Below are 8,874 nucleotides of genomic sequence, written 5' to 3'. Positions count from 1 at the left end.
TCCCCAGGCCCCAGCCAAGCCTTTCGTCTGAGCTGCGATCTCTGAGTCTGTCATTGTGTCAGTGTCTGTACCTTCCACTTCCTCCCTCGCCCCCAGAGTAGGAGCTCCAGCTGAATTGTTGATCCTACAGGGTGAGGAGTACAGCCCTGGAGCCTCAGATAGGTCCAAGATCCTGGGACCTGGACTCTTGTCTTACCTGCGGGATGGAGCAGCCTAGACCACAGCTGCTCTGTGTGATCCTGAGCATGGCCCTGTGTCTCTGTGGACTCAGTTTGCCCATCTGTAAAACGGGAGCATCAGCTTAGAGGCATCTGACACTTGAGGATTCTGAGGCAGGGGCCGTGAAAGTTGGGGCTGCACAGACTTGGGCTGGAACCTCATACCATGTGGCCCACGTGATTGTGACTCACGTGATGTAGGTGTGAGTGGGTAGCCACCCCCCACACCAGGGTGGGTCACGTGGTGGTGCATTGCTGATGACCGGCCCAGCCTGGGTCCCAGGTGTTGGCTGTGGACTGGGCTGGGAGGCCCTGGCAGAGCGCAGAAGAGAGTCTCCAATTAGGGCTGGAATCTCAGCTTTGCCACTCACCTCCCTGCCGTGTGTGAGCTTGGGCAAGCCCGTGGCCTCGTCCGGCCTCGGTTTCATCTGTGGAATGGAGGGAGCAATAACACAGCCATGCGCCATATAACAGTGTTTCGGTCAACAAGGGACCACATATAAAATGGTGGTCCCATGAGATTATAACCCATATATGAGATGGTGGTCCTATGAGATTATAACGCCTTTCCTGTGTTTAGCCATGTTTAGACACACAAGTACTTAGCATTGTTCACTAGAGCCTGCCACCACGCTGCAGTGTGGGTGACGGGCTGTGCCCGCAGGGCTGACTTGCTGAGGGTCACAGGAGAGACACACAGGGCTGGCCCGGAGCAAGCGCTCCCCTTGTGCTCACGGTTGTCATCCGTACAACCGTTGGGTGCTGTGTCTCTGCTGGGCCTAGAAGGGGAGGGGGCGGTGGCTGAAGGATCTCGGTGTAGACGACAAGCAGACTAGCTCCCGGAGCTCAGGCCAGGGCAAAGGGGCCGCCAGGGCCTCGGTTTCTGGGTCTATCGTGGGGAGTGAGGCTGGGTTTCAAGGGTCTTCTTCCTGTGTGATTTTTCTGAGAATCCGGGGTAGTGTTAAGCAGAGGGTGCAGGTGGGGTGCTCAGAGGAGGCCTGGGGCTGGGGTGGAGAAGGAGGCAGGGGTGAGGAGGGTGGTACAGGGAGGACATCTGCAGGGTCATGGCCTCAGGTGGGCCCTGGAGGTTGCAGGCCAGGTCCAGCTGCCCCAATTCCATTATCCTGGAGTCAGGCCCTCCTGGTCTCCCCACTTTCTGGCTGTAGGCCTGGGCCTCAGTTTCCCGCTCAGGCCCTCCTGGTTTCCCCACTTTCTGGCTGTGGGCCTGGGCCTCAGTTTCCCGCTCAGGCCCTCCTGGTTTCCCCACTTTCTGGCTGTGGGCCTGGGCCTCTGTTTCCCGCTCAGGCCCTCCTGGTCTCCCCACTTTCTGGCTGTGGGCCTGGGCCTCAGTTGCCCGCTCTGTAAATGTGGAAGCAGTTCCTCCGTGTGGCGGTGGCTGTGCTCCCTGGACCCGGGACATCGTGAACACCCGCTTCCCCTTCCACGAGGACTGAGACAGGCGGGGCTGTCTGCCGCAGGGCGGCGCTGAGACTGGCAGCCCAGGGGCAGGAAGACACAGGGACCGGAGACAGACACACCGCGGAGCCCACCGGGCGCCCTGGGCCGGGAACCAATCCTACGGAATCCCGACCGTAGGTGGCGCCACGAGGCTGCAGTGGGGCTCCCTTGCCCGGGTCGAGGGTGGCGCGGGCACCGCTGCGGTGTGTGTTCCCGCCGCCATCGGCCCGTGGGTCCGCGGAGACCCCGTGTGTGTTTGGGGCGCCAGGGTTCGCACCCCGGCCTAGGCCAAGGCTAAGGCCCAACCGGACGCGCGGGCGGGCGTCGGACAGCGACCCTCTTCCCCCTCCCTGTGCAACGCCCCCAGCCGCCGCCGCAGGGCCTCGACCGGGAAGGCTCCAGAAACAGGGCCCCGCGCCCTTGGGCCTTTCGGCCTCCGCGTGGCCGCAGGCGCGCGGCAGTCGCCGTCTGTGCGGCAGCTGCTGCGGGTACCCCCGCGTCGGGAGGTGGCCGCGGGCGGGGACAGGGCCGTGCCCCCCGTGTGCTGCGGGGCCCGGCGTGTGCGCACGGGCGCGGGTGCGAGTGCTGGGCACTGCGCCTTTGTTCCCGCGCCGCCTCCCCCGCGGGCCCGAGACCCAGGCTGGGAGCTGCGGCGCGGGGACAGTCGGGTGGGGAGAGCCCTGCGGGCGTCTCCTGCCCCCGCACGTCCTGCCCCCGCGGGCCCAGGCGCCTTCCCCGGAGCGAAGCCGCGGTGGGGCGGCGGTCGCGATCCCTATTGAAGGGCACGGAGCCGCGTGCGCGTGTGGCTTTGTCAGTGTCGGCGCCTCCTAAGCCGCGCTGGGCCTGGAGAAAGCCTTCGCTCCCCTCCCTGTCCTGGATGCGGAACCTGCTGGCACCGGCTGGAAAGTGGCATCTGAGCCCGCGGCGCGGAGAAGGGCTCATCCGGGAGGGCCGTGAGGTGGGGCGCTGTCTGCATCTCTGCCCAGCCGGGGACCTTTTGGTCCTTCCCGGCCCAAGGGCTCCGGACCCACTCATCTCACAGCAGCTGCTGCGACCAGAGCCCGCCCTGGGGGCTCAGATGAGCGGCCTGCCCGGGCCAGGGCCATCCGTGCGGCACACGGGGGAGGGATGCTCAGAGGAGGGGCAGGGGCCGGCGGGGCAGGGGCCAGAGACACAGAACCGTGAAATGTGGACTGTGTTCCACAGGGAGACACACACACACACACACACACACACACACACACACACACACACACTCACACGCTGTGACCTGGGAGGGTTGCTTGCCCTCTCTGAGCCCTGAGCCCTGTACAAAACAGGCCTCAAGGTAACCATTTCAGGGTAGGGAAGGTCGCCCTTCCCGTTTTTTTTGAGACGGAGTCTCACTCTGTTGCCCAGGCTAGAGTGAGTGCCGTGGCGTTAGCCTAGCTCACAGCAACCTCAAACTCCTGGGCTCAGGAGATCCTACTGCCTCAGCCTCCCGAGTAGCTGGGACTACAGGCACGCGCCACCATGCCATTTTTCTATATATATATTTTTAGTTGTCCAGATCATTTCTTTCTATTTTTTAGTAGAGATGTGGTCTCGCTCTTGGTCAGGGTGGTCTCGAACTCCTGACCTTGAGTGATCCACCCGCCTCGGCCTCCCAGAGTGCTAGGATTACAGGCGTGAGCCACCGTGCCCAGTCCCCCCTTCCCTTTTATAGTAGTAGCTTTGGACACAGGGAAGGGGGCATGGCCCAGGCCAGGCCAATTGGAGTCCCCATGCTCGTGCTCTGATTGGTTCAGAGATGGGCATGTGACCTGTGGGTCCCCCTCCCCACTCTGGAGTCTGGCCCTCTCACATACTATGTTGGGCACCTGGGCCTCTGTGAGCCTCAGTCTCCTCATCTGGAAAATGGGAATAATAACAATCCCCACCCCCTCACAGGGTCATGGGGAAGATTAAAATTAGATGATACGCATGTATGGAGTCGTTGGCACAGTGCACTTAAATTCTAACTATCTTTACTATTATTTTAACTATTATTATTAATGTAGATTCTGGATGCACTAGTAAATGCTCTACCTTCAGACCTTTGCAAATGCCGTTTCCTCCACTCCCGACGTCCTGGTCCAGTTGGTGTCCTCCTCCTCATCTTCAATGCCCAGGTCGGGGGTCTTCTCTTGGCAGCACCCTGAGGCCACCCCTACACCTAGCCTGTGTCTGTGTGCCCTCTTCTCAGCAGTTACCTGCACCCGCACCCCTGGCTGGCCTCTGGGGCACTGGGTCTGGTCTTTCCCTGTGTCTCCTGGGCCTGGCAGCAGAGTGTGGGGTGCCGTCTGGCTTGGGGGGCTTAGCCTGGGCTGGGTGAGGTGTGAGGAAGGACACCCAGTGTGGGCCAAGGTCCCTGTCGTGGAGGCGGATGGGAGTTGAACCCACCCAGGAGAGGCAGCCCAGGTCATCCTTGAGCACAAATACAGGTGACAAGGAAGCAAGAAACGTGGGGTCATTGTCAGGGGCGGAGGCCCAGAGAAGCAGGTGGCCTTGGCCCGCGGGCATGGCAGTCCAGCGAGGCCCACGACTCCGCTGGCCCTGGGCGTGGGCTGGGCCTAGGCCTTTCTCCTCAGCCCCAGTGGGAGACCCGGTTGGTCTGGTGTTGGGTTTTGCGTGGAGAGGAGCGATTTTATGGCCTTCGGGAGGGGAGGTGGCAGACAGGCAGGGGGTAGATGGCTTTCCCGGAATCCCAGATCTCACTTTAATAATTTGTTTTAGAATTAATGTCCATTCATGCCGTCTTCCCTGTTCCAGCTCATTGGAAGATTAAATAACCCCCCACCCCGCCCCACCCCAGGGAGGGAGACCAGCCCGTTCTCTCTGGCTGGGCTGGCTGCCTGGAGCCCGAGCAGGAAATAAATCTCCCGGAGAAAACCACTTTGCTCACACGATTTCAATCCAACAGGGCACAGTGGCCCCAGTCACTTCTTGTTTTATTTAGCTGATAATCTTTTATCGGATCAGGAGACCCTCGCAGAAGCACCGTGTCTTCCTTCCGGGCCGTAGCCTCCCTGAACAGCTGGTCGCCCTCAAGCCCTGCTCTCCTCTGCTCCCAGGTGTCTTTCCCTTGCTGCAGGCGGCACTGCCCGTGCCCAGAAAGGCTGGTTCTTGGTGCCAGGGTGCGGGGAAGGGGCAGGCAGTGGCCAGTGCGCAACCAGGCCCCTGGGGCACTCCGCCTGCCTCTGGATGCCGGTCCTGGGACACCCAACCCCGAAGGCTCGTCAGCCCATGACGCCAACAGAGTTGGCCTCATTCATTCGCTCATTCATGCATTCGTTCATTTGCTCAACATATATTTATTGTCTGCCTTCTCTCCGCCACACCGTGGCAATAAGGGGATCAGAGACAGACGGGTTCCCCTCTTGGGGAGTCCCAGCCCCGGGAGCTGCTGCCGTGGTGTTCCTGCATCTCCCGCTAACGTTCCTGCTCCTGTGGAATGGCTCTGACTCGGGCATATCCTTATTCCATTTGGTTTTATTTCATTTAGATTATCAAGTACAGAAGCCAAGATATTAATTAATAATACTTAGAAATATCGGAAGCTGATCGAGTATTCTAAAAATAAGTAAAAACAAATTTTCACATCAAAGACTCCCAAGATTGGATAATGATCATGAACTCCCCTGGTCTCGGGGTTGGGAGGGAACATTACACCGCGTTAAGGAACTGGGTCAACACTTCGCCCAGCATTTATTCGTTTTTGTCTTATTAATCTTTTCAGAGAACCTCTTTACACTACGATCAGTTAAACTTCTTATATATTAATAACTTTCCCATGCAGAATATGTTCTGTGAGTTTATAATCATATTTATCTTTCATAGTTCACCTGGTCCAGTAGAGCGTTTTGTATTCTCACTGGAGTTTAATAAATGTTATGTAAATGAAGATTTGGTTCTGATTTCTTAAATATATTTCTAGTTTTTAAGTAAAAAAAACCTTTTCATTTTGAACTAGTTATAAACTTTCAGGAACTTGCAAAAATAGTATGGAAACTCCTAGGTACACTTTACTCAACTTCCCCCCAAAGTAACATTTTGTGTGACTGATACAATATGGAAACCAGAAAATTGACATTGGTATGATAACTGTTAACAGCTTGATTCAGATTTCACCAGGTTTTACCCGCTTTCATTTCTGTGCATGTGTCTTTATGCATTTTAATACTATGTGTGGGTTCGTGTGACTCAGATGTATTTAATAATTATTTTTATTTCTGCTAACTTTTGAATTCTGGGGGTACAACTTTCATAGTGTAAGGTACAGATAGATCTTAAGTGCATAGCTCAATGAATTCTTTTACATGGGCGACCACTCCCCAGATGGGATGTCTGGCACCACGGAGCAGTCTCGCCTGTTCTTGCACGTCGTGGAACAGTTTGTGCTCCCCTGAGTCTGGCTTCTTTTGGAGTGTGAATTCAGGGAGGTCCCCATGGGCGCCTTTTGTCAGGGGTATACTGTGCTTCTTTTACTGCTGGCACTCAGCACAGTGAGTGATTCTGCGTTGATTGCACACATTCAACAAATGTTACCCATTTTTAAAAAATGGGGCCTATTTTGAGCAGTGTTCCAAGCACTGAGGGCAGGAGGCTGAACTGGACAGACCCAGTCCCTGCCCTAACTGAGCTCAGAGGCTGGTGGGGAAACAGCAGGAGAGTGAGGTGCCTTGATGTGGGGCGGCGGCTGGGGGAGAGGGTCAGTCTGGGAGAAAGGGAAGCGCAGAGAAGGGGACAGCCAGGGCTGCAAAGGCTTGGTGGTGGGCCTGGAGGGGGTGTGGGGAACAGCAGCCGATTCAGGGGTGGGCCTGGCAGGAGAGACTGCAAGGGCTGTGGGTGCCTCCGAGGAGCAGGGGCTTTGCCGGGGAGGAGGTAGAGGGGAGAGTGATGGGGCCAGGAAAAGGCTTCGAGCAGGGGACAGGAATGCTCTTAGGAAACACATAAACATGGTCTGGATAAAGATATTTTTGATGGTGACCCCAAAAGCGCAGGCAACAGAAGCAAAAATAGACAAACGGGATGGCATTGAACTAAAAGCTTCTGCACAGCAAAGGAAAGAAGCAGCAGAGACAACCCTCAGAGTGGGAGGAAATATTTGCAAATCATACATCAGATAAAGGGCTAATATCCAAATATATTAGGGACTCCAACAACTCAGTAGCAAGAAAACAAATAACCCGATATAAAAATGGGCAAAGGGACTGGGTGCAGTGGCTCATGCCTGTAGTCCCAGCACTTTGGGAGGCTGAGTCGGGTGGGTTGCTTGAGGCCAGGAGTTAGAGACCAGCCTGGGCAACATAGTGAGACCCCGTCTCTACAAAAATATAAAAAATAAAAAAAATTAGCCTGGCATGGTGGTGCTTGCATGCCTGTAGTTCCAGCTACATGGGAGACTGAGGCCGGAGGACTGCTTGAGCCCAGGAGTTCGAGGCTGCAGTGAGCTATGATCTTTGTTCCAGCCTGGGCGACAGAGTGAGACCTTGTCCATAAAAAAAAAGATCTATTGTATGACATGGTAACTACGGTCAATAACAATATACTATACACTGGAAAATTGCTGTGATCCTGGGCACATTCTATGTTACATTAGAAGTCCAATAACGATCATTTCTAGAGATTCTACAGAGGAAATGTCCCAAAACACAATGCAGCCCCCGATGGCTTGATCCCTGCGTTTCCATGGTGGAGTTTCCAGAGCCTCAGGTGTGAGTAGGAAGTGGGGTGCTTTACCCTCATTGCAAACGGAGGCATTTGGGAGTCCAATCATCGTCGCTGATGGCTTGATTTTTATGCGCTTAATTTCCTCAGGAAAGAAGACTGTCGTCCCTGTCTTACATGGGAGGAAGCAGAGACTCGGAGAGGTAACTCACCCAAGGCCACGCCGCTCGGGAACGGCAGAGCTGGACTCAGACCTAAGGCAGCTCTGGCCCTGTCCATCCACCTCTGTCAGACGCAAACAACTGGCCACAGAGGCAGGGAAATGCCTGGGACGACGGAGAGTCCTCCCAGCCCGGATGGGTCCTGGGGCTCTGCTTGGGCGAGGTGCACAGCGTGTTGAGGCCAGGGGTGCCCTGGGCCGTGCCAGGCCAGACGCCATCTGGCTCAGCCCTTTCCCCAGGCTCCTTGGCCTGCTCTGCCCACCCTCTTGCGGGGTGCGCTCTGCCGGGCGTGGGTGCAACGCCGCTGCTTTGCTTAGCCCCTGAGCGCGATGCCTCTTGGAAGGCTCGTCCCGCTGGGGGTCAGGGGTCGGGGGGACATCAGTCTTTCCTGGTGCCCCTTTGCCCAGAGGCGGGCATGGTGGGAGATGGTGGTGGTTGTAAAATGCTCCTGGGATTTGTTCTAACCGGGGTAGGTAAGGTGGCTGACACGCAGAGGTCAGTGCCATGGAGATCGTATTTAGTACTCACAGCGCCCCCGAGAAGGGGCACACATGGGGAGGCAGCTCCCAGGGAAGGAACGCACAGGTGGGGCAGGCCAGCTGGGGCCCATGTCAGGCTGGACAGTCGGGTGGTGTCTGGTTGTCTGGGACCTGGCCCTGGGGAGACTTAGGGCGGGGAGACACTGGCTTAGCTGTGAGAGCCGGATGAAGGAGGTGGTGGGGATTTGGAGTTTGGGCTGGGGGGTTTGCGTGTGAAAGGCGTGGTGTTTCAGGAATCAGCTAGCCGTGGGAGGGGCAGTTCCCTTGGGATTAACAAAGCCCCTAAAATGTCACAGCATCATAAAATACAGAAAATAAAAACACGATTAATAGTTGCCACATGGGCATCTGGTCCCAGCGTCTTCTACCCACACCTGCTGCGGCCCCACCGTCTTGGGCCCTCTGCCCGTTGCTGCTGCGGGCACCTGCACACCTCTCTGGGTGCTCTGTCATTTCCAGCCCCGCCCCAGCCTGCGGGCAGAGCCCCATCCCTGGCCCCGTCCCAGCTGCTGGTGAGAACCCTTTCCCCAGAGCAGTTGGGGTGCAGGCCTCAACCGGGGCGGTCCCACCCTCAGGGGTCATTTTGTAATGGGGTGGGAACTTTTTTGCTTGTCATGTGGGGAGTGGTTGAGAGGGCTGGGGCACAGGCCAGGAGTGTTAACTGCCCCTCAAGGCGTGGCGCAGTCCCAGATTCCATTAGCACCTTGTTTGCACAGGGAGCATGGCACAGAGTTAAGGAACATTGGGACA

This window comes from Propithecus coquereli, unplaced genomic scaffold (assembly GCF_000956105.1).
Source record: "Propithecus coquereli isolate 6110/MARCELLA unplaced genomic scaffold, Pcoq_1.0 Scaffold142, whole genome shotgun sequence".
NCBI classification, from domain to species: domain Eukaryota; kingdom Metazoa; phylum Chordata; class Mammalia; order Primates; family Indriidae; genus Propithecus; species Propithecus coquereli.
Note: the sequence above shows the minus strand (reverse complement) of the source record.